Source organism: Oncorhynchus tshawytscha, linkage group LG10, assembly GCF_018296145.1.
Source record: "Oncorhynchus tshawytscha isolate Ot180627B linkage group LG10, Otsh_v2.0, whole genome shotgun sequence".
In the NCBI taxonomy this organism is placed as follows: domain Eukaryota; kingdom Metazoa; phylum Chordata; class Actinopteri; order Salmoniformes; family Salmonidae; genus Oncorhynchus; species Oncorhynchus tshawytscha.
This window is the reverse complement of record NC_056438.1, coordinates 40191736-40218461: the sequence shown is the minus strand read 5'-3', so window position 1 is coordinate 40218461 and position 26726 is coordinate 40191736. Positions and strand designations below refer to the sequence as shown.

General features: G+C 41.2%; 1 pseudogene; it reads left to right on the top strand.

The window, feature by feature from the left end:
- LOC112235126 overlaps positions 1-26726 on the top strand; it is a 227264-nt pseudogene that overhangs the window by 155115 nt on the left and 45423 nt on the right.

Sequence of the window (26726 nt, the reverse complement as noted above, 5' to 3'; positions counted from 1 at the left end):
AGTAGTGTGAGCATGTGAAGTAGTGTGAGCATGTGAAGTAGTGTGTCTGTGTAAAGTAGTGTGAGCATGTGAAGTAGTGTGAGCATGTGAAGTAGTGTGAGCATGTGAAGTAGTGTGAGCATGTGAAGTAGTGTGAGCATGTGAAGTAGTGTGAGCATGTGAAGTAGTGTGAGCATGTGAAGTAGTGTGAGCATGTGAAGTAGTGTGAGCATGTGAAGTAGTGTGAGCATGTGTAAAGTAGTGTGAGCATGTGAAGTGTGAGCATGTGTGAGCATGTGAAGTAGTGTGAGCATGTGAAGTAGTGTGAGCATGTGAAGTTGTGTGAGCATGTGAGCAGTAGTGTGAGCATGTGAAAGTAGTGTGTCTGTGTAAAGTAGTGTGAGCATGTGAAGTAGTGTGAGCATGTGAAGTAGTGTGAGCATGTGAAGTAGTGTGTATGTGTAAAGTAGTGTGAGCATGTGAAGTAGTGTGTATGTGTAAAGTAGTGTGAGCATGTGAAGTAGTGTGAGCATGTGAAGTAGTGTGAGCATGTGAAGTAGTGTGAGCATGTGAAGTAGTGTGAGCATGTGAAGTAGTGTGAGCATGTGAAGTAGTGTGAGCATGTGAAGTAGTGTGAGCATGTGAAGTAGTGTGAGCATGTGAAGTAGTGTGAGCATGTGAAGTAGTGTGTCTGTGTAAAGTAGTGTGAGCATGTGAAGTAGTGTGAGCATGTGAAGTAGTGTGAGCATGTGAAGCATGTGAAGTAGTGTGAGCATGTGTAAAGTAGTGTGAGCATGTGAAGTAGTGTGCATGTGAAGTATGTAAAGTAGTGTGAGCATGTGAAGCATGTGTGAGCATGTGAAGTAGTGTGAGCATGTGAAGTAGTGTGAGCATGTGAAGTAGTGTGCAGTGAAGTAGTGTGAGCATGTGAAGTAGTGTGAGCATGTGAAGTAGTGTGAGCATGTGAAGTAGTGTGAGCATGTGAAGTAGTGTGTAGCATGTAAAGTAGTGTGAGCATGTGAAGTAGTGTGAGCATGTGAAGTAGTGTGAGCATGTGAAGTAGTGTGTATGTGTAAAGTAGTGTGAGCATGTGAAGTAGTGTGAGCATGTGAAGTAGTGTGAGCATGTGAAGTAGTGTGAGCATGTGAAGTAGTGTGAGCATGTGAAGTAGTGTGTCTGTGTAAAGTAGTGTGAGCATGTGAAGTAGTGTGAGCATGTGAAGTAGTGTGAGCATGTGAAGTAGTGTGTATGTGTAAAGTAGTGTGAGCATGTGAAGTAGTGTGAGCATGTGAAGTTGTGTGAGCATGTGAAGTAGTGTGAGCATGTGAAGTAGTGTGTCTGTGTAAAGTAGTGTGAGCATGTGAAGTAGTGTGAGCATGTGAAGTAGTGTGAGCATGTGAAGTAGTGTGTATGTGTAAAGTAGTGTGAGCATGTGAAGTAGTGTGAGCATGTGAAGTTGTGTGAGCATGTGAAGTAGTGTGAGCATGTGAAGTAGTGTGAGCATGTGAAGTAGTGTGTATGTGTAAAGTAGTGTGAGCATGTGAAGTAGTGTGAGCATGTGAAGTAGTGTGAGCATGTGAAGTAGTGTGAGCATGTGAAGTTGTGTGAGCATGTGAAGTAGTGTGAGCATGTGAAGTAGTGTGTCTGTGTAAAGTAGTGTGAGCATGTGAAGTAGTGTGAGCATGTGAAGTAGTGTGAGCATGTGAAGTAGTGTGCATGTGTAAAGTAGTGTGAGCATGTGAAGTAGTGTGAGCATGTGAGCATGTAGTGTGAGCATGTGAAGTAGTGTGAGCATGTGAAGTAGTGTGAGCATGTGAAGTAGTGTGAGCATGTGAAGTAGTGTGAGCATGTGAAGTAGTGTGAGCATGTGAAGTAGTGTGAGCTGTGTAAAGTAGTGTGAGTAGTGTGAGCATGTGAAGTAGTGTGAGCATGTGAAGTAGTGTGAGCATGTGAAGTAGTGTGTATGTGTAAAGTAATGTGAGCATGTGAAGTAGTGTGAGCATGTGAAGTTGTGTGAGCATGTGAAGTAGTGTGAGCATGTGAAGTAGTGTGAGCATGTGAAGTAGTGTGTATGTGTAAAGTAGTGTGTATGTGTAAAGTAGTGTGAGCATGTGAAGTAGTGTGAGCATGTGAAGTTGTGTGAGCATGTGAAGTAGTGTGAGCATGTGAAGTAGTGTGTCTGTGTAAAGTAGTGTGAGCATGTGAAGTAGTGTGAGCATGTGAAGTAGTGTGAGCATGTGAAGTAGTGTGTATGTGTAAAGTAGTGTGAGCATGTGAAGTAGTGTGTATGTGTAAAGTAGTGTGAGCATGTGAAGTAGTGTGAGCATGTGAAGTAGTGTGAGCATGTGAAGTAGTGTGAGCATGTGAAGTAGTGTGAGCATGTGAAGTAGTGTGAGCATGTGAAGTAGTGTGAGCATGTGAAGTAGTGTGAGCATGTGAAGTAGTGTGAGCATGTGAAGTAGTGTGAGCATGTGAAGTAGTGTGTCTGTGTAAAGTAGTGTGAGCATGTGAAGTAGTGTGAGCATGTGAAGTAGTGTGAGCATGTGAAGTAGTGTGTATGTGTAAAGTAGTGTGAGCATGTGAAGTAGTGTGTATGTGCATGTGAAGTAGTGTGAGCATGTGAAGTAGTGTGAGCATGTGAAGTAGTGTGAGCATGTGAAGTAGTGTGAGCATGTGAAGTAGTGTGAGCATGTGAAGTAGTGTGAGCATGTGAAGTAGTGTGAGCATGTGAAGTAGTGTGTATGTGTAAAGTAGTGTGAGCATGTGAAGTTGTGTGAGCATGTGAAGTAGTGTGAGCATGTGAAGTAGTGTGTATGTGTAAAGTAGTGTGAGCATGTGAAGTAGTGTGAGCATGTGAAGTAGTGTGAGCATGTGAAGTAGTGTGAGCATGTGAAGTAGTGTGAGCATGTGAAGTAGTGTGTCTGTGTAAAGTAGTGTGAGCATGTGAAGTAGTGTGAGCATGTGAGCAGTAGTGTGAGCATGTGAAGTAGTGTGTATGTGTAAAGTAGTGTGAGCATGTGAAGTAGTGTGAGCATGTGAAGTGTGTGAGCATGTGAAGTAGTGTGAGCATGTGAAGTAGTGTGTCTGTGTAAAGTAGTGTGAGCATGTGAAGTAGTGTGAGCATGTGAAGTAGTGTGAGCATGTGAAGTAGTGTGTATGTGTAAATGTGTAAAGTAGTGTGAGCATGTGAAGTAGTGTGAGCATGTGAAGTTGTGTGAGCATGTGAAGTAGTGTGAGCATGTGAAGTAGTGTGTCTGTGTAAAGTAGTGTGAGCATGTGAAGTAGTGTGAGCATGTGAAGTAGTGTGAGCATGTGAAGTAGTGTGAGCATGTGAAGTAGTGTGTATGTGTAAAGTAGTGTGAGCATGTGAAGTAGTGTGTATGTGTAAAGTAGTGTGAGCATGTGAAGTAGTGTGAGCATGTGAAGTTGTGTGAGCATGTGAAGTTGTGTGAGCATGTGAAGTTGTGTGAGCATGTGAAGTAGTGTGAGCATGTGAAGTAGTGTGAGCATGTGAAGTAGTGTGAGCATGTGAAGTAGTGTGTGTGTGTAAAGTAGTGTGAGCATGTGAAGTAGTGTGTATGTGTAAAGTAGTGTGAGCATGTGAAGTAGTGTGTATGTGTAAAGTAGTGTGAGCATGTGAAGTAGTGTGAGCATGTGAAGTTGTGTGAGCATGTGAAGTTGTGTGAGCATGTGAAGTAGTGTGAGCATGTGAAGTAGTGTGAGCATGTGAAGTAGTGTGTATGTGTAAAGTAGTGTGAGCATGTGAAGTAGTGTGAGCATGTGAAGTTGTGTGAGCATGTGAAGTAGTGTGAGCATGTGAAGTAGTGTGTCTGTGTAAAGTAGTGTGAGCATGTGAAGTAGTGTGAGCATGTGAAGTAGTGTGAGCATGTGAAGTAGTGTGAGCATGTGAAGTAGTGTGTATGTGTAAAGTAGTGTGAGCATGTGAAGTAGTGTGAGCATGTGAAGTTGTGTGAGCATGTGAAGTAGTGTGAGCATGTGAAGTAGTGTGTCTGTGTAAAGTAGTGTGAGCATGTGAAGTAGTGTGAGCATGTGAAGTAGTGTGAGCATGTGAAGTAGTGTGTATGTGTAAAGTAGTGTGAGCATGTGAAGTAGTGTGTATGTGTAAAGTAGTGTGAGCATGTGAAGTAGTGTGAGCATGTGAAGTTGTGTGAGCATGTGAAGTTGTGTGAGCATGTGAAGTTGTGTGAGCATGTGAAGTAGTGTGAGCATGTGAAGTAGTGTGAGCATGTGAAGTAGTGTGTATGTGTAAAGTAGTGTGAGCATGTGAAGTAGTGTGTATGTGTAAAGTAGTGTGAGCATGTGAAGTAGTGTGAGCATGTGAAGTAGTGTGAGCATGTGAAGTAGTGTGAGCATGTGAAGTTGTGTGAGCATGTGAAGTTGTGTGAGCATGTGAAGTTGTGTGTGAAGTAGTGTGAGCGTGTGAAGTGTGTGAGCATGTGAAGTAGTGTGAGCGTGTGAAGTAGTGTGAGCAGTGTGTGAGCATGTAGTGTGAGCGTGTGAAGTAGTGTGAGCGTGTGAAGTAGTGTGCAGTGTGAAGTAGTGTGTGAAGTAGTGTGAGCGTGTGAAGTAGTGTGAGCATGTGAAGTAGTGTGAGCATGTGAAGTAGTGTGTATGCATGTGAGCATGTGAAGTAGTGTGAGCATGTGAAGTAGTGTGAGCATGTGAAGTAGTGTGTAAAGCATGTGAGCATGTGAAGTAGTGTGAGCATGTGAAGTGTAGTGTGAGCATGTGAAGTAGTGTGTCTGTGTAAAGTAGTGTGAGCATGTGAAAGAGCATGTGTGAGCATGTGAAGTAGTGTGAGCATGTGAAGTAGTGTGTATGTGTAAAGTAGTGTGAGCATGTGAAGTAGTGTGTGTAAAGTATGTGAGCATGTGAAGTAGTGTGAGCATGTAAATAGTGTGAGCATGTGAAGTAGTGTGAGCATGTGAAGTTGTGTGAGCATGTGAAGTTGTGTGAGCATGTGAAGTTGTGTGACCATGTGAAGTAGTGTGAGCATGTGAAGTAGTGTGAGCATGTGAAGTAGTGTGTATGTGTAAAGTAGTGTGAGCATGTGAAGTAGTGTGTATGTGTAAAGTAGTGTGAGCATGTGAAGTAGTGTGAGCATGTGAAGTAGTGTGAGCATGTGAAGTTGTGTGAGCATGTGAAGTTGTGTGAGCATGTGAAGTTGTGTGAGCATGTGAAGTTGTGTGAGCATGTGAAGTAGTGTGAGCATGTGAAGTAGTGTGAGCATGTGAAGTAGTGTGAGCATGTGAAGTAGTGTGAGCATGTGAAGTAGTGTGAGCGTGTGAAGTAGTGTGAGCGTGTGAAGTAGTGTGAGCGTGTGAAGTAGTGTGAGCGTGTGAAGTAGTGTGAGCGTGTGAAGTAGTGTGAGCGTGTGAAGTAGTGTGAGCGTGTGAAGTAGTGTGTCTGTGTGAAGTAGTTTGAGCATGTGAAGTAGTGTGAGCATGTAAAGTAGTGTCTATCTATGCTAGTTTTTCTAAAGGAGTGTGTCTGTGTAAAGTAGTTTGAGTGTAATGACTAGCTTAGTTAGCGCGCGCTAAATAGCGTTTCAATCGGTGACGTCACTTGCTCTGAGACCTTGAAGTAGTAGTTCCCCTTGCAAGGGCCGCGGCTTTTGTTGAGCGATGGGTAACGATGCTTCGTGGGTGACTGTTGTTGTGTGCAGAGGGTCCCTGGTTCGCGCCCGGGTATGGCCGAGGGGACGGTCTAAAGTTATACTGTTACATGAGCATGTAAAGTAGTGTGTCTGTGTAAAGTAGTGTGAGCATGTGAAGTAGTGTGAGCATGTAAAGTAATGTCTATCTCTGGTAGTTTTTCTAAAGGAGTGTGTCTGTGTAAAGCAGTGTGAGCATGTGAGGTAGTGTGAGCATGTAAAGTAGTGTCTATCTCTGGTAGTTTTTCTAAAGGAGTGTGTCTGTGTAAAGTAGTATGAGCATGTAAAGTAGTGTTTATATCTGGTAGTTTGTCTAAAGGAGTGTGTCTGAGTAAAGTAGTGTGAGCATGTAAAGTAGCGTTTATCTCTGGTAGTGTGTCTAAATGAGTGTCTTTGTAAAGTAGTGTGAGCATGTACAGTAGTGTGAGCATGTACAGTAGTGTCTCTCTGGTAGTTTTTCTAAAGGAGTGTGTCTCTGTAAAGTAGTGTGAGCATGTGAAGTAGTGTGAGCATGTAAAGTAGTGTCTCTCTGGTAGCTTTTCTAAAGGAGTGTCTGAGTAAAGTAGTGTGAGCATGTAAAGTAGTGTCTATCTCTGGTAGTTTTTCTAAAGGAGTGTGTCTCTGTAAAGTAGTGTGAGGTAGTGTGTCTTTGTAAAGTAGTGTGAGCATGTAAAGTAGTGTGTCTTTGTAAAGTAGTGTGAGCATGTAAAGTAGTGTGAGCATGTAAAGTAGTGTGAGCATGTAAAGTAGTGTGTCTTTGTAAAGTAGTGTGAGCATGTAAAGTAGTGTCTTTGTAAAGTAGTGTGAGCATGTAAAGTAGTGTGTCTTTGTAAAGTAGTGTGAGCATGTAAAGTAGTGTGAGCATGTAAAGTAGTGTGTCTTTGTAAAGTAGTGTGAGCATGTAAAGTAGTGTGTCTTTGTAAAGTAGTGTGAGCATGTAAAGTAGTGTGTCTTTGTAAAGTAGTGTGAGCATGTAAAGTAGTGTGTCTGTGTAAAGTAGTGTGAGCATGAAAAGTAGTGTGAGCATGTAAAGTAGTGTGAGCGTGTAAAGTAGTGTGTCTGTGTAAAGTAGTGTGAGCATGTAAAGTAGTGTCCATCTCTGGTAGTTTCTCTAAAGGAGTGAGCATGTAAAGTAGTGTGAGCATGTGAAGTAGTGTGAGCATGTGAAGTGGTGTGAGCATGTGAAGTGGTGTGAGCATGTGAAGTGGTGTGAGCATGTGAAGTAGTGTGAGCATGTAAATTAGTGTCGATCTCTGGTAGTTTTTCTAAAGGAGTGTGTCTGTGTAAAGTAGTGTGAGCATGTAAAGTAGTGTTTATCTCTGGTAGTGTGTCTAAAGGAGTGTGTCTGTGTAAAGTAGTGTGAGCATGTGAAGGAGTGTGTCTATGTACATTGAACCCTGTGACTGGGTATTTCAGGACTCTCAGAGCAAGCAGAGTGGATACAATATGCACCAGCTACAGGGGAACAAGGACTTTGGCAGTGAGAAGAAGGGCAATATGATGAAGAAAAGCTTATGGGTGGGTGAAAGAGTGGATGGATGAAAGAGTGGATGGATGGGTAAATTTGGAGATGTGGTGATGTGAACGCTGACTTTCAATACAGTGCCTTCAGAAAGTATTCACACAGCCTGAATTAACAATTTGTTAAATAGATATTTTGTGTCATGGGCCGACACACAATACCCCATAATGTCAAAGTGGAATGAGGTTATTTTGAAAACGTTTATTTTACAATTGAATTTGCAAAGAAATGCTGAAGAGTCAATACGTATTCAACCCTTTTGTTATGGCAAGCCTAAATAAGTTCAGGAGTAAATATTTGCTTAACAAGTCACGTAATAAGTTGCATGGACTCACTCTGTGTGCATTAATAGTGTTTAACATAATTTTTTTAATGACGACTGTAACAGTTTTGACTTGTTTGTTTGGGGTGCCAGGTAGGCCGTGTCTAACAGAGAAAAATTATAGATTTGTCCTTTTTGTTTGAGAAGGAATGAGACCCGTCTAGTCCGTCAAGTCTATACCAATTTGCAGGTTCCTTGGTGAAAGAGTGGGGTAACATCTCACAGCAAGAACTGGCAAATCTGGTGCAGTCCATGAGAAGGAGATGCACTGCAGTACTTAATGCAGCTGGTGGCCACACCAGATACTGACTGTTACTTTTGATTTTGACCCCCCCCCCTTTGTTCAGGGACACATTATTCCATTTCTGTTAGTCACATGTCTGTGGAACTTGTTCAGTTTGTCTCAGTTGTTGAATCTTGTTATGTTCATACAAATATTTACACAGTGAGTTAACAGTGAGAGGACGTTTCTTTTTTTGCTGAGTTTGAATACAGGAAATATTTAAAAGTCAGTTCCAATACCATATTTACATGTGCAGGGATACTGGAGTGATAGAGGTGGATATGTATAGGAGTAAGGTGACTAGGCATCAGGATATAAGATAAACAGAGTAGCAGCAGCTTCTATATGAGTGTGTCTGCAGGTGTGTAGAGTCAGTATAAATCTTTGTGCATATTATGTGTGAGTGAGAAGATGATGGAGCGAGTTTTGTTCAAGAGCCTGTTGGTGTCAGACTTGATGCACCGTTACCTCATGCCATGTGGCTGCAAATAAAGTAGTCTATGGCTTGAGTGTTTGGGGTCTTTGATTCTCTGGGCCTTCTTTTTACACTGCCTGATATAGGTCCTGGGTGGCAGGGAGCTCGGCCCCAGTGATGTACTGGGCTGTCTGCATAACCCTCTGTAGCGCCATGCGATCGAGAGCGTTGCTATTACCATACCAAGCAGTGATGCAGCCATTGCAAGCAGTGATGCTTGTCATTGGCAAGGACTCAGGAGTTTTTTAGGATAAAAATAAATGGAATAGATCTAAGCACAGGCAAAATCCTAGAGGAAAACCTGGTTGTCTGCTTTCCACCAGACACTGGGAGACAAATTCACCTTTCAGTAGGACAATAACCTAAAACACAAGGCCAAATATACACTGGAATTGCTTACCAAGACGACAGTGAATGTTCCTGTGTGGCCTAGTTACAGTGTTGACTTAAATAGGCTTGAAAATCTATGGCAAGCAGGTGTGCAAAGCTCTTAAAGACTAACTGAGAAAAATTCACATCTGTAATCACTGCCAAAGGTGATTCTAACATGTAATGACTCAGGGGTATATACAGTGCCTTGCGAAAGTATTCGGCCCCCTTGAACTTTGCGACCTTTTGCCACATTTCAGGCTTCAAACATAAAGATATAAAACTGTATTTTTTTGTGAAGAATCAACAACAAGTGGGACACAATCATGAAGTGTAACGACATTTATTGGATATTTCAAACCTTTTTTAACAAATCAAAAACTGAAAAATTGGGCGTGCAAAATTATTCAGCCCCTTTACTTTCAGTGCAGCAAACTTTCTCCAGAAGTTCAGTGAGGATCTCTGAACGATCCAATGTTGACCTAAATGACTAATGATGATAAATACAATCCACCTGTGTGTAATCAAGGCTCCGTATAAATGCACCTGCACTGTGATAGTCTCAGAGGTCCGTTAAAAGCGCAGAGAGCATCATGAAGAACAAGGAACACACCAGGCAGGTCCGAGATACTGTTGTGAAGAAGTTTAAAGCCGGATTTGGATACAAAAAGATTTCCCAAGCTTTAAACATCCCAAGGAGCACTGTGCAAGCGATAATTTTGAAATGGAAGGAGTATCAGACCACTGCAAATCTACCAAGACCTGGCCGTCCCTCTCAACTTTCAGCTCATACAAGGAGAAGACTGATCAGAGATGCAGCCAAGAGGCCCATGATCACTCTGGATGAACTGCAGAGATCTACAGCTGAGGTGGGAGACTCTGTCCACAGGACAACAATCAGTCATATATTGCACAAATCTGGCCTTTATGGAAGAGTGGCAAGAAGAAAGCCATTTCTTAAAGATATCCATAAAAAGTGTCGTTTAAAGTTTGCCACAAGCCACCTGGGAGACACACCAAACATGTGGAAGAAGGTGCTCTGGTCAGATGAAACCAGAATTGAACTTTTTGGCAACAATGCAAAACGTTATGTTTGGCATAAAAGCAACACAGCCATCACCCTGAACACACCATCCCCACTGTCAAACATGGTGGTGGCAGCATCATGGTTTGGGCCTGCTTTTCTTCAGCAGGGACAGGGAAGATGGTTAAAATTGATGGGAAGATGGATGGAGCCAAATACAGCACCATTCTGGAAGAGAACCTGATGGAGTCTGCAAAAGACCTGAGACTGGGGCGGAGATTTGTCTTCCAACAAGACAATGATCCAAAACATAAAGCAAAATCTACAATGGAATGGTTCAAAAATAAACATATCCAGGTGTTAGAATGTCAAAGTCCAGACCTGAATCCAATCGAGAATCTGTGGAAAGAACTGAAAACTGCTGTTCACAAATGCTCTCCATCCAACCTCACTGAGCTCGAGCTGTTTTGCAAGGAGGAATGGGAAAAAATTTCAGTCTCTCGATGTGCAAAACTGATAGAGACATACCCCAAGCGACTTACAGCTGTAATCGCAGCAAAAGGTGGCGCTACAAAGTATTAACTTAAGGGGGCTGAATAATTTTGCATGCCCAATTTTTCAGTTTTTGATTTGTTAAAAAAGTTTTAAATATCCAATAAATGTCGTTCCACTTCATGATTGTGTCCCACTTGTTGATTCTTCACAAAAAAATACAGTTTTATGTCTTTATGTTTGAAGCCTGAAATGTGGCAAAAGGTCGCAAAGTTCAAGGGGGCCGAATACTTTCGCAAGGCACTGTAATTATGTCAATTAAATATTTATGTTTTTAATTTGGAATAAATTTGCAAATATTTCTAAAAACATGTTTTCACTTTTGTCATTATGGGCTATTGTGTGTAGATGGGTGAGATTTTTTTTTAATCCATTTTGATTTCATGCTGTAACATTACAACATTTGGAAAAGGTCAAGGGGTATGAATACTTTCTGAAGGCACTTTGTCAGAGTTTGTTTGTCTGGGTTTACATTTTTAAGATTAAGAAGTGTAAAAAATGTTATTCCTAAATGTATTTCCTTTTTTCCTAGGTTACGGAAGGTGTGGCAAAGGAGGAAATGTTCTGTGAAGAGCGGCATTCTCACTATTGCACATGCCATAGTGAGTAGTACTATATTGCACTACATTACCCATAATCCATTGCAACACAGTATCAGAGTATCATTCTTGTCCAGAAGCCAAATCCTACCGGACAAAAATAATTTGAACCAACGTTCTATCAACATGTCATATCTTTTCAAAATACTGATGTTCAACAACTGGCTGATTAATTCATCCTTTAATTTCTTCACCTATTGCGTATGTTATTTATCTCTGTCTGTCATCTAGTCTAACCGACAGCCGGTGAGACTGAACCTACTGACCTGCCAGGTCAAACCCAGTGGGGAGGACAAGAAGTGCTTTGACCTCATCTCCCGTGAGTTCCTATAATATTATTTTAGAATAATATAATGTATAATATATGATTATGTATTTCCTATAATATCATATATTAATGACATGATAAATTAGCAGACAGTTTTATTAATAATTGACTCTACAGGAATGGAATCGGTCGTCTGCACCAGACCTGGGTTGAATACTGTATGTCAAATACTTTCACATGCTTGGGCTGTGCCTGTTACAATGCAGAAATAGTTGTCAAAATCTTAGATAAATATTCATAGCTCAATAGCTAATCATAGTGCACCCCCTAATCGTAGCTAATCATAAAGCACATCAACTTTTTTGAAGGAGAACGTAATCCCTTAGAATATACTATTTCTTGGTAGCAGTGGAGTGAGGGAGACATACAAGTGAGAGGGGTAGATGAGATTAGAAGAGTTGTAAAATGTTGTGTAATTTAGTCAGCTGCGTGATTAACTTTGTTCATACGTGTTAGAAATTGAGTCTCCACCCCACTGAACTAATGCTGCTCGGATCTCACGCATTCCATTCGGTCCTGGTAGATTATCTTGGTCTACACGCAGAATATGTCCATGGGAGATTAGTATAGTTGAAAGTGAAGGTCTGGTGCCTGAGTTTGGCTGAATGGTACCACCAACTCTACGACATGTAGGGCTAGCTCAGTAATTGTATAATCTTGTAATCAGCGATTATGGATGAAGACAGTGAAGAAAAGGAAATAACTGTCAAAACAGCTTTAGTAATACATTCATTTTAGAAAATATATTTTCCATCAATTTTATTATTTTCAACTAGATATCCTTGACTCAATAGCAGAACTGTAAATCAAATTTATTTTTCAAATCAAATTTATTTATATAGCCCTTCGTACATCAGCTGATATCTCAAAGTGCTGTACAGAAACCCAGCCTAAAACCCCAAACAGCAAGTAATGCAGGTGTTTAAGCACGTGAACATATGGGTCCAGTGAGTCGTTGGGCTGACTGGGGACACGGCGATTCAGACATTTAGCACGCCGATGCTAACAGTTAGTAGGCCGGGGCTAAACAAGCTAGCAGTTAACAGACTGGGGCTGGCAATTTAGCAGTTATCAGACTGGGTTTGCAAGCAAACACTTGGCAGACCGGGGCTAGCAGTTAGCAGACCGGGGCAAGCCTTCTAGAAGTTAACAGACTGGTGCTAGCAAGTTAGCCTTTGGGGGACGTCGTGATGGGGGTAAGTCTGTTTTTGCGGTGATGTCGATAGACCAGTCGTGGAATTAGTAGGGTTCCAAGTAGCTCTAGGTAGCTAGTAGGCCGTGGTTAGCAGAATGGGCCTTCAGCGGGCGTCGAGCCTGAGGGACCTGTTGGAGTCCTTGGGCAGATTATGTCGGTATTCCAGTCGTAGAGGATCGGCGGGGTTCCGTGCCCCGTACCGGCAGTAGAAGGGGTCCTGATATTATAGCCCAGGAGTGGGCTTGCTCCAGGATGGAAAGGCTAACCAGGAGTAGTCACCCGGGATTGCGGTTAGCTAGTTACGAAGATCCAGATGAAAATGTTCAGAGTTTGTAGGAATCCGGGGATGTGGGATAAAAAAATTAAATAAAAATAATAGGTCCATTATGCTGTGGTTTGAGTCACGTTGTTCGAACTGGCGAGAGCTTTCAGAGCTAAAGGTTAGCTGATGACCGCTAGCAATAGTTTGCTGACTGATAGCTGGTATGTAGTTAGCTGGCTAGATTCAGTTGAGGGATTCCAGATCTGAAGCAAATAGAAATACTTTAGAAAAAAATAAGAAAAAGAACAGATCCACGCCACATTGGATGAGGCGGGTTGCAGGAGAGTATTTGGAAGTTGAGGTTTAGGAAAATATTTTTAAAATGATATCCGAAGATAAAGATCTATACAAGGGACATGACAGGACAAAGGCTTCTGACTGCTACGCCATCTTGGATTCAAAAGTCTTAAGTACATTTTAGCAATTCCATTTATTTTTGATACTTAAGTATTTTTAAAATCAAATACTTTTATACTTTTACTCAAGTTGTATTTTACTGGGTGACTTTTACTTTTACTTGAGTCATTTTCGATTAATGCATCTTTAGTTTTACTCAAGTATGACAATTTAGAACTTTTTCCACCGCTGGAAGTGGTCACATGACCCATCAATTGAGACAAGTGTGTCTGAGTAAACATCATCTAATATTTATAAAATATTTTTATCTGGACACTTTCTGTTTACCTGGAATTTTTCCTTACTTTTACCACTTTTAGTCTTAATCTTCAGGACACTACTCACTGTTTAGCACATGACCTCACATGTGAATCCTTAAAGAGATGGGTGGGGCTGGCTTAAGAGGGTGTGAACAATGCTAAATGGGTGTAGACAAAGAAGGGCTCTTCAATAGTAGTACCAAAACATTGAAAGACGGTTTTCTCAAAAGTGAGTTTCCAAGTTGGTCAACTTTCAAAGTAATTCATACTGTCTGTTAGGGCGTATGCGTCAGGACATGACGGCAGTTGGGAACATGGCATTAGCATGTCGTTTGTGCCTTGAAATGTATGTTAGTAAATGTGGCAACACATTGAAAAGAACCTACGGATTAGGCCTTGTATATATAGCTATTTTTAGCTTGTGTATATATAGCTAACCAAGTCATTACAAAACTTACAGTCAGACAACATGAAAAACTACAAGTAATCTAGTAAAAACCATTGAATTCACAAGAGTATAAAACCGCAAATTAAAAACATTGACAGGTCAGGGAATCCGCCTCAAAATCTTTCATCAGTGATTTAAAAACACCAATCGGGACAAGTTCTTCCAGTTTAAAAGTATTTTGGAAGGTGTTCCAAGATGATGGCGCAGAGTAAAAAAAAATAAAAAGCACTTTTACCAAATTCAGTTCGGACATTTGGAACAGTTAGCAGCGAACGAAGAGAATACCCACCACATTTCCGAACAATAAAAATGCACAAATAAAAAGGTAGTAAACCCAAAATGGCTTTGTCAATAAAAGTATACCAGTGACTGAGCCTACGAGTGACTAGAGAAGGCCAGCCAACCCTGGTATACAAAGTGCAGTGGTGAATAAGGGTTTTGCAGTTTAAAATAAATCTCAAAGTGCCATGGTAAAGAGTGTCAATTGATCTCAAACACTGAGCGGAAGCATTCATATATAAAATATCCCCATAGTCTAGTAAAGGCATAAATGTAGCTGATACTAGCCTCCTTCTGGCTTCAAAAGAAAAACAGGCCTTATTCCTAAAATAAAATCCCAATTTCAGCTTCAATTCTTTTGTAAGTTGTTGAATATGCAATTTAAAAGAGGCCGTCATCAATTCAAATTCCAAGATATATATATATATATATATATATATGAGGTTACAACCTCAATCTCCTTGCCCTGACAGGTAAGGTGAAAGGTTCAGAGGTCTATTTCTTGCATTAGATAGTTTAGTTTTGTCAGTATTGAGGATAAGCTTCAATTGACACAAGGTACAGTGGGGAGAACAAGTATTTGATACACTGCCAATTTTGCAGGTTTTCCTACTTTCAAAGCATGTAGAGGTCTGTATTTTTTATCATAGGTACACTTCCCCTGTGAGAGACAATCTAAAACAAAAATCCAGAAAATCACATTTCCACCTCCATACAGACCTCTACATGCTTTGTAAGTAGGAAAACCTGCAGAATCTGCAGTGAAGCAAATACTTGTTCTCCCCACTGTATGTTGAACAGTATAAAAAGCAGTTTGCATGTTCTGGGAAGCTTTTTTAAGAGACGAGGCACGAGCTATGACCAAGCATCATTACAACCGAGGATATATTTTGGAAAGTTATGATCATTGTAGCCGGACTTCTTTTGATCTATCCCATTAGTCTTGGAGAGATACGAGACAAATCAGTGCAGATGTCGCGGTATCTGATGGTAGACAATGATATATCCTACTGTTTGAATAAAGACAAATACTTAAAAAAGAAAGTGACACTGTGAAGGACTAATGCAGATATGGACCCCCTGTCTGCTACCACTATACCAAAACACAGCACACACTTCAATGTTCAAGTATTTGGAAGTATTTTAAGTGTTTCACCAAGCCCAGGCTCAGAGACAGTGAGGGAGAAGCCCTTTGTCTTTTTGTTTGTGTAAAAATAGGGCTCCCACAGTGTTTACTTCTAGTCATTCTAATCTAGTAATACTAGCTATGCACTAAGGTATGTCTGTCATTTCTCTTTTACAGATAATCGCACATATAATTTCCAGGCTGAAGATGAACAGGAGTTTGTGATGTAAGATAATCTACTATATGGTGTGTGTGCATGTGCACACCTGAATGTCAGTGCTCAGTATGAAGGAGACACTGAACATGGTGTTTAGTGCATTTGGGGACTGTAAAATATGGTGGGGGATCGGTTTTGCTTCCCACTGGTCCTTGGGTCCTTGTTAAGGTCAACGGCATCATGAACCTTACCCAGTACCAGGACATTTTAGTTAAAAACCTGGTTGCCTCTGTCAAGAGGCTGAAACTTGGCCACAAATGGATCTTCAGAAAGACAATAACCCCAAGCACACATCAACATTATTAATTTACCACAAAAATAAATAAGGAATGGTCTAAGAACCCTCCCAATGTATTATCCAATCTCATAAAACATTAAAAAAAATATATCTCGGTGCCATTATCCTCGTAAGGTGAAGTATTGAAAACAGGGGAGTCATTAATTTTGTCCCCTCTCTTTGAGAAAAAAATGTATTACTTTTTAAACAAAATCTCTTTCTCTGAGAAATTGTATTAGTATAGAATAATGTCCCCATTTTTTTAGCATACAATATAGCTCAGTATTTGAATGATTTATTTTATGAAGTCATTTTTGCTCAAGGGTGTCACTGTATACAGTATATATATGTGTGCAGCTGGATATCGGTGCTGACCAACAGTAAAGAGGAGGCACTGAACAAGGCGTTCCACGGGGACCAGAGTACACCCTGGAGGACCTGACCAAAGCCATCATAGAAGACGTGCTACGGATACCTGGCAACGAAATCTGCTGTGACTGTGGTGCAGCTGGTGAGTGAGAGTGTGTGTGTCTGTTTGCGCCCTCATGTGGTTTGTGATCTCTCATCACCCCAAACATATAGTAATAACAATAATAATAGATTTATTTTATATAGAGCTTTCCATTACAAAGACAATCTCAAATACACTTTTAAAACGAACAAAACAAATGTAGATCTGGCAGGTCTTGGGCGATGATCTTCCACTCCACAGCTTCAGATGATAAGGTGTTGTTCAGCCAGGCAGTTCAGAAAGGCTGAGTACTAGTTTAAGCGGAAGGAGCTTCAATGGCGCAGAGTCAGTCAGTTACTTAGACTGGTCCGGAGTTCTTCATCAGGCACCTCGTACGTTGTCGCTGCCTCCTCTGTCCAGACTATCCAGGTAGGCTGGATAGTCCACTAATGAAGCGTAGCACTCATCTGGGTGACGCTTCGGCAGCTATAAGCGCCAGAAAGACCAACAAACCTCGGCAGTAGTTAGGAATGTGGTGGAAATTATAACCAAATGGAAGAGGGAGACTGTGGATTCTTCAAACAACAACTTTATTTTAAGATTTGCAAAAATGGATTTGTTAACAATCCACTCAACAGTGCAGAGTTAAAAGCCCAAAGAATGGTTGGCTCTCAGCTTTTATAGAAAGTACATCTTGTCTTCGTGGCAGTTTAGCAGATGGGTGGAAACAGCGACGGTTTGTCTATGCAGATTAAGATAGCATGAGAGCTCAACTGTTATAACTGTGTGTTGTCACAGTTCACACTATAATGTGCTCCTTCCTGCAAGTTTCCATACAGCTGACTTCCTGCAGATAGTAAAACCACGGGATGTCTCACATGCTGCAGTCGCACCCAAAAGGATCTTACGCCCAGTCTTATGAATAACTCTCAAAAAGACAAGTTTGTATCAGGTTAGAATAGTTCATTAAGTTACCCTCACCCTGGGGTATGAATGTACAGCAATGGTCACCTATCATTTGGCCCCCTCTGCAGGAGATGTGATGCTACTACTACAGCGAACTTCCCTTCCGGTGATGTGGCCTCCTGTGTACAGGGATCTGTGGCTATTCTTTCATGTGTTGTACCTTTTTTATTTGTCACTGAAATTTGACAATAGTGTCTGAAATGACAACACTATATCTGCTAGAATCTGCAACTAACACCCTTATGCAAACATTGTCTCAAACACATGGCCCCGTATGTTCTTAGCCTTCTGCTACAAATACATTTGCACATAATCATTCCATCTAACCCATAACACGTTAGTCACTGCTTCTAGTCCACTTATATAGTTATAAACATACTGAAACATGCTCAAGTCAATTGTGCTATATATCATCCAGAAAGCCAGATGTATTGATACGCCTTAACATGAGAATTCTGTTAACATGGTAAAACCTTTTCAACCCAAATTTAGAAAGACTCAACGTGAAGCACTAAGGACTGTCAATCACTCAAATTGAAGACCTTCAACTAAGCACACACGGTTAGAATGTACATTTACAAACAGGGAACCGTATATAGACAGTTTTTACTACTCATATTACCAGTATTAACTTTTTTCATGACAGCCCTTGTTTATCCCTGTTTTACAATGTAACGAGTGACATGTTAATAACAGATCGGTATCTCAATGCATTTTAATCTAAATTACAATAAGCTTCCCAGTGTGTAAACCTCAAATCATTCCTAAATAAATGTACAGACACAGTTGACCACCCCCCTCCTTCCCTGCACTCTTCTTCCAGCGTCTATTCATATTCTGCTTTAGATAGTGTTTCAGTTCTTCCTCCCAATGGCACATGTTCAAAGTGGATGACACTAGATAATGTCTCTCACCTGAGCCGACACTGTCCTATACAGTCCATTATGTCTTGTCCATTTTCCCACCAGTGCAGCAGCAGCATGAGAGAAGTTTGGACGGGATCTCTCTCCCTGCTCACTCCAAGTGGACTCATGACTCATGAGTGATAAGGCAGTTGATAGCTTCGACTGGATGCTGTGTACAGGTTGCTGGCCCGGTCTCACGGTAGAAGTGGTGAAGGACAAGGTCATAGTGAACGCATTTGACGCCCTTTCTTCAGACGGTTAAGGGAGGTGAAGCTCACACTGTTCTCATCGCTTTATGCCTTATATGCATCAAGATACCGTCTGTAGTCACTGTCGCCATAACTTTGAGAGAGGACATAACAAAACAACAGTTTAAGACATTTCTGGTTCTGTAAATCCAGACCAACTATTCACTGTATGACAAAATATTACATTCCCAATTGTGTTAACTTTAGCTAGCGAGCCAGCCAACTAACATTCGCTAGTGTCACTCCCTGACCATAGTGATCCTTTTTATTCTCTATTGTGGTTAGGTCGGGGTGTGACTAGGGTGGGTAATCTAGGTTGTTGATTTCTATGTTGGTATGGTTTCCAATCAGAGGCAGCTGTTTATCAGCTTGACAATCTGGACCCTCTATTTCTGAAACTATCCGCCGCCATTGTCGCAACCCCTATTACCAGCCTGTTCAACCTCTCTTTCATATCGGCTGAGATCCTCAAGGATTGGAAAGCTGCCGCATTCATCCCCCTCTTCAAAGGGGGAGACACCCTGGACCCAAACTGTTACAGACCTATATCCATCCTGCCCTGCCTATCTAAGGTCTCCGAAAGCCAAGTCAACAAACAGGTCACTGATCCCACCGTACCTTCTCCGCTGTGCAATCTGGTTTCTGAGCCGGTCACGGGTGCACCTCAGCCACGCTCAAGGTACTAAACGATATCATAACCGCCATTGATAAAAGACAGTACTGGGCAGCTGTCTTCATCGACCTTGCCAAGGCTTTCGACTCTGTCAATCACCATATTCTTATCGGCAGACTCAGTAGCCTCGGTTTTTCTGATGACTGCCTTGCCTGGTTCACCAACTACTTTGCAGACAGAGTTCAGTGTGTCAAATCGGAGGGCATGCTGTCCAGTCCTCTGGCAGTCTCTATGGGGGTGCCACAGGGTTCAATTCTCGGGCCGACTCTTTTCTCTGTATATATCAATGATGTTGCTCTTGCTGCGGGCGATTCCCTGATCCACCTCTACGCAGACGACACCATTCTGTATACTTCCGGCCCGTCCTTGGATCCTGTGCTATCTAACCTCCAAACGAGCTTCAATGCCATACAACACTCCTTCCGTGGCCTCCAACTGCTCTTAAACGCTAGTAAAACCAAATGCATGCTTTTCAACTGTTCGCTGCCTGCACCCGCACTCCCGACTAGCATCACCACCCTGGATGCTTCCGACCTAGAATATGTGGACATCTATAAGTATCTAGGTGTCTGGCTAGACTGTAAACTCTCCTTCCAGACTCATATCAAACATCTCCAATCTAAAATCAAATCTAGAGTCGGCTTTCTATTCCGCAACAAAGCCTCCACTCACGCCACCAAACTTACCCTAGTAAAACTGACTATCCTACCGATCCTCAACTTCGGCGATGTCATCTACAAAATAGCTTCCAACACTCAAACTGCATCCAGTTTGCTGAGTAATCACAGTGCCATCCGTTTTGTTACTAAAGCACCTTATACCACCCACCACTAGCCTAGTGGTGGGTGTGGTTAGAGCGTTGGACTAGTAACCGAAAGGTTGCAAGTTCAAATCCCTGAGCTGACAAGGTACAAATCTGTCGTTCTGCCCCTGAACAGGCAGTTAACCCACTGTTCCTAGGCCGTCATTGAAAATAAGAATTTGTTCTTAACTGACTTGCCTAGTAAAATAAAGGTAAAATTAATATTTAAAAAAAATTGCCTGTGAGCACTTAATTGACATCCCTTTTCGTTTGTTCTTTATTGTTTTGTGCGTTTCACTTCAATAAATATGTGGAACCCATATCACGCTGCGCTTTGGTCCAAATGTTTTTACAACGATCGTGACAGCTAGCTAGCTAACAGTACACTTTAAATTGAAATGAAAATGACTTTGTAGAAATGTGTAATATCTGAAAGTCTAGCTAGCTAGACTATCTTACACATGAACATCATGAGTGGACTCTTTCTCCCTGTCACGGATGCCATGGTTGACCTTAGTTTGAAGATGTAATCCAGAGACAGGTGTTTTCTTCATTTCCTTAGCTATCATACTCTAATTCCACTGATTTCAAACCTCGGTCCTCCAGAAAGTGGAGAGCAACACTTACGCAGTTCTACTATGCAATATATATTTTTTAAAGCTGCTTCAACAGGATTACCTACTGTTACGGATACAAGTATCCTGTGTGTGTGTTTCTTTTCTCTCCTTCTCCCCTCACAGGTGAAAATCATCACTCCCCAATCAGTCAACAATCATCAATCAGAAGACACACCTCCTCCTGTTTCCTACCCAATCACCGTTCCTTTCCCTTTGTTTAAAAACCCTGTCAGTTGCTTGCTGTAGAGCTCAATCTCTCTGTAAATGCCATGTCTGTAGGTCTCTCTGTTTCACTCTCTCTTTGTGTATTGACCTCTCTTTTGTTTGAGCACCTCCATAGCACTTTGTCATCACCTGTGAGTATTGTTTTTGGTTATGGTGTTTGTTTGTTTGCTGGTGGGAAAAGGGGGAACCAAGACAAGTCGCTCATTGATTACAGTTGAGATGGATTAATACGTCTATGTTTATTTAACCTTTTATGCCATTTTTTTATTTGGAGATTCTGAAATGCTCTTGACTTCAAGTAATGACACTAAATGATATGACTGACTGAAGAATTTAACTCAATTTAACCTACCCGTAGGTTACTTTGTTAAATACACTAGTTAGAACTAGGCGGAACACCCACTGTATTTTTGGTTAGTTAGTTAGCTGTTGTTAAAGTAGGCTAGTCTAGCTTAGGGGTGTTTTTGAATACTTATTGTTTCTTTCCTTGGGTCCAGCTCAGCCCCTTTTCCTGCTCCCCCCATTACCGTGTGTTTATTAATAAACCCTGAGTTTGACGGTAGATTTCAGTTGTCGTAGTTATTTCGTTCTCACTTTTACTTTGTCACTATTAGAATTTGTATGAGTTATGTTACGGGTCTCATTACCATCCCCCCCTAGACTGTCGGGCCAAAAGGGATTCGTAACACCTACACATACAGACCAGCTCAAATAGACAGAAGCGTGCTACATGGCAGACCAATCTGAACTCATCTCTCGGCATGTCCAGCTCATTATCTTAGCCAATAATGGCTAGCAAGAAGGTTGTTGACTTTTTCTGTGGCTAAACCAACTAAGCTCGTAATTTAACAATTGTATTCATATTTACAGATGGTATACAAGTTTGTTATTAAGGCACATGAAAGTGCACATGTTCCAGAAGGCATTTCTGCCCCAAAATGCATTTTAATAAATAATGTTTATTCCGCGCTAGAATCAAAATTGTGCTCACTCTGAGTCCTCATCCATTCGTTCTGTGTCACACTCCCGATAAATTTCTCCAATAATCTCATCCAAATTAATATACTTGGACTTCTATTTAGCTTTTCCACTCTTAGTAGCCATTTTTCACTTTTTCAGTTTTAAGAAAAGTTTGTAGAAGAGAACGAACCGCTGTGTAGCGTAAAGTACCATGCGTTGTTTGCTTTCATTCTTAGAATGAATACTGTTGCGCACTGCTCTAGCATGATGGCTGAATGCTGGAAAGTCCAGCTAATTTGCTATCTAGCTAGCTATATTTCAAAATGATAGATGTTCATTGGACCAAGTGAACACCGCTCGTCTCATTGGTGCATAATGATGGCTGATCTTCCTGGGCTAATTGACGTGTTGTGTAGCCAATACGTAATGTAAAATGATGAAACACGTTTGGTTGAGTGTCTGAGGATTGCACAGAAACGGCACTTGACTGGGTTAAGCAAAGTTTTGCCAATTAGGTTTTCATAAATTGTTTTGTTGAAAGAGTCGGAATCCATGCAAAACTCTGTATTCAACATGGATCGTGTTACGATATAAACATTTATTTTATCAAACAAAACTATGCTGCATTTTATTTCTGGGACCCTCAGGATGACAAAATAGAGCAAGATTACTGAATGTAAGTAAAGTATTTACCAACAGAAGTGAATGTATCAAACTAGTTGCCTTGATAAAAGTGTTTTGTTGTTGTGCACTATCCTCAAACTTCTTGCATGTTATTTCTTCACTGTAATAGCTACTGTAAATTGGACTTTGCAGATTAACAATCATTTCGATATAAAACATGTCTATGTCCCGGAAAGTTGTCTGTTATTTGCAACGCCATTCTAGTCACATATTGAGCAACAATTGTCCCAATTTCAAGACATTGATCATGTAGAGGTTATTAATATAAAGGGAAGGATGCCTAGTCAGTTGCACAACTGAATGCATTTAAAATAAATGTGTCTTCCACATTTAACCTCTAGCGTCCCACCTTGTCAACAGCCAGTGAAACTGCAGGGCGCCAAATTCAAAACAACAGAAATCCCATAATTAAAATTCCTCAAACATACAGTGCCTTGCGAAAGTATTCGGCCCCCTTGAACTTTGCGACCTTTTGCCACATTTCAGGCTTCAAACATAAAGATATAAAGCTGTATTTTTTTGTGAAGAATCAACAAGTGGGACACAATCATGAAGTGGAACGTCATTTTTTGGATATTTCAAACCTTTTTAACAAATCAAAAACTGAAAAATTGGGCGTGCAAAATTATTCAGCCCCTTTACTTTCAGTGCAGCAAACTCTCTCCAGAAGTTCAGTGAGGATCTCTGAATGATCCAATGTTGACCTAAATGACTAATGATGATAAATACAATCCACCTGTGTGTAATCAAGTCTCTGTATAAATGCACCTGCACTGTGATAGTCTCAGAGGTCTGTTAAAAGGGCAGAGAGCATCATGAAGAACAAGGAACACACCAGGCAGGTCCGAGATACTGTTGTGAAGAAGTTTAAAGCCGGATTTGGATACAAAAAGATTTCCCAAGCTTTAAACATCCCAAGGAGCACTGTGCAAGCGATAATTTTGAAATGGAAGGAGTATCAGACCACTGCAAATCTACCAAGACCTGGCCGTCCCTCTAAACTTTCAGCTCATACAAGGAGAAGACTGATCAGAGATGCAGCCAAGAGGCCCATGATCACTCTGGATGAATTGCAGAGATCTACAGCTGAGGTGGGAGACTCTGTCCATAGGACAACAATCAGTCATATATTGCACAGATCTGGCCTTTACGGAAGAGTGGCAAGAAGAAAGCCATTTCTTAAAGATATCCATAAAAAGTGTCGTTTAAAGTTTGCCACAAGGCACCTGGGAGACACACCAAACATGTGGAAGAAGGTGCTCTGGTCAGATGAAACCAAAATTGAACTTTTTGGCAACAACGCAAAACGTTATGTTTGGCGTAAAAGCAACACAGCTCATCACCCTGACCACACCATCCCCACTGTCAAACATGGTGGTGGCAGCATCATGGTTTGGGCCTGCTTTTCTTCAGCAGGGACAGGGAAGATGGTTAAAATTGATGGGAAGATGGATGGAGCCAAATACAGGACCATTCTGGAAGAGAACCTGATGGAGTCTGCAAAAGACCTGAGACTGGGACAGAGATTTGTCTTCCAACAAGACAATGATCCAAAACATAAAGCAAAATCTACAATGGAATGGTTAAGTCCAGACCTGAATCCAATTGAGAATCTGTGGAAAGAACTGAAAACTGCTGTTCACAAATGCTCTCCATCCAACCTCACTGAGCTCGAGCTGTTTTGCAAGGAGGAATGGGAAAAAATGTCAGTCTCTCGATGTGCAAAACTGATAGAGACATACCCCAAGCAACTTACAGCTGTAATCGCAGCAAAAGGTGGCGCTACAAAGTATTAACTTAAGGGGGCTGAATAATTTTGCACGCCCAATTTTTCATTTTTTGATTTGTTAAAGTTTGAAATATCCAATAAATGTCGTTCCACTTCATGATTGTGTCCCACTTGTTGTTGATTCTTCACAAAAAAATACAGTTTTATATCTTTATGTTTGAAGCCTGAAATGTGGCAAAAGGTCGCAAAGTTCAAGGGGGCCGAATACTTTCGCAAGGCACTGTAAATCCAGCCACAGTGTCCGATTTCAAAAAGGCTTTACGACGAAAGCACACCAAACGATTATGTTAGGTCAGAGCCAAGTCACAGAAAAACACAGCCATTTTTCCAGCCAAAGAGAGGAGTCACAAAAAGCAGAAATTGAGAAAATGAATCACTAACCTTTGATGATCTTCATCAGATGACACTCATAGGACTTCATGTTACACAATACATGTATGTTTTGTTCGGTGAAGTTCATATTTATATCCGAAAAGAGTTTACATTGGCGCGTTACCTTCAGTAGTTCCAAAACATCCGGTGATTTTGCAGAGAGCCACATCAATTTACAAAAAAACTCATAATAAACATTGCTAAAAGATACAACTGTTACGCATGGAATTTTAGGTCCATTTCTCCTCAATGCAGTCGCTGTGTCAGATTTCAAAAAAACTTTACGGAAAAAGCAAACCATGCAATAATCTGAGTACAGCGTTCAGACAACAAATCAAACCAAACAGACATCTGCCATGTTGGCAGTCAGAAATAGCATTATAAATATTAATTTCCCTTTAATGATCTTCATCAGAATGCACTCCCAGGAATCCCAGTTCCACAATAGATGTTTGTTTTGGTCGATAAAGTCCATAATTTATGTCCAAATATCTCCTTTTTTTTTGCGTGTTTAGGCCCAGTATTCCAAATTCATGACGCGCGATCACTGGGAGCAGACGAAAAGTCAAAAAGTTCCATTACAGTCCGTACAAACATGTTAAACGATGTATATAATCAATCCTTAGGATGTTTTTAACATAAATCTTCATTAAATGTTCCAACCGGAGAATTCCTTTGTCTTCAGAATTGCAATGGAACGCAAGCTAACTAGCACGTGAGCGAGCGTGGCCAGCTCATGGCTCTCTGGCAGACCTCTGACTCATTCCCCTCTCATTCGCCCCCACCTCACAGTAGAAGCATCAAACAAGGTTCTAAAGACTATTGACATCTAGTGGAAGCTTTAGGAAGTGCAATATTTCCCCATAGTCACTGTGTATTCGATAGGCCAAAAGTTGAAAAACTACAAACCTCAGATTTCCCACTTCCTGGTTGGATTTTTTCTCAGGTTTTTGCCTGCCATATGAGTTCTGTTATACTCACAGACATCATTCAAACAGGTTTAGAAACTTCAGAGTGTTTTCTATCCACATCTACTAATTCTATGCATATTCAGCTTTTATGGCTGAGTAGCAGGCAGTTTAATTTGGGCACGCTTTTCATCCAAAATTTCCAATGCTGTCCCCTACCCTAGAGAAGATAAGCCCTCTGAATCAGAGAGGTGCAGGGGGGCTGCCTTAATCAATGTCATCGGCACTCAGGGAGCTGTTGTTGTTGGGGGTTGGGGGTTAACTGCCTTGCTCATGGGCACCTTGCTAGCTAGGGGATTCGAACCAGCAACCTTTTGGTTACTGGCCCAACGCTCTTAACCGCTAAACTACCTTTTTACCCCTTAATAATCCAAATATGTTGGTAATCTGAAGTCTGAGACTCTTTGGACCTCCTGTTATCCTCCTGTTCATCCCCCTCCACTCCCCTGTAACTATTCCCCAGGTCATTGCTGTAAATGAGAACGTGTTCTCAGTCAATTTACCTGGTAAAATAAAAAAACATACAAAATAAAATCCACTTCTTGTGTTAGAGGATTCTCCCACCTCACTAGTATAAGGGCAGATCCTATGCTCTGGCTACTTGTATTCTGTAAATACAGAAGAAATTATGCAGTTATACACTATTCCCCTCTCCCTCTCTCCTTCCTTCTGACCCCCTCTTTCATCTCCATGTGTATCTGCCCCATTCCTTCTCTGCTCCCCCTCTCCTTCCTTCTCTCTCTCCTCTCCCCCTCTTTCACTCCATGTGTATCTGCCCCATTCCTTCTCTCTGCTCCCCCCCTCCTTCCTTCTCTCTCTCCTCTCCCCCTCTTTCACTCCATGTGTATCTGCCCCATTCCTTCTCTCTGCTCCCCCTCTCCTTCCTTCTCTCTCTCCTCTCCCCCTCTTTCACTCCATAATTGTGTAATTGTGTCTTAAATCCCTACATAAACCTTTGATTGTTTTTGTGTTGTCAATTTACTTCAGTGGGTACATTTACATGCACACAATACAATTATTGTGAGTACTGAGATTAATATAATAGTTTGATAAAATGTTTACATGCTTTTCAAGAAGAAGGATTTCCCTCATAATTAGGTAGTCTGATCTGAAATCAGGCTACCTGATGGAACTTTGATAAATGCAGAAAAGTCCCTAACCAAAATAAATGTTCCAAAACAGCAACTTGTTATTTTTGGGAAGCCAATTTGATTCTGAGTTTGTCATGTAAAGTTTGTTTGTTTTAAAACTATACTTCACTCATGCGTAAGAGGGAGGCTTGCATTGCTAGCACATGGCGCAGATCAAATACACTGCTGGAACTTAAGCTGTTTACATGTCCTAATAATTAGAAAGATTGCAAAATAATACAGGCATTTTAATCAACATATGCTTACTTCGATTATGACCTTACACCGA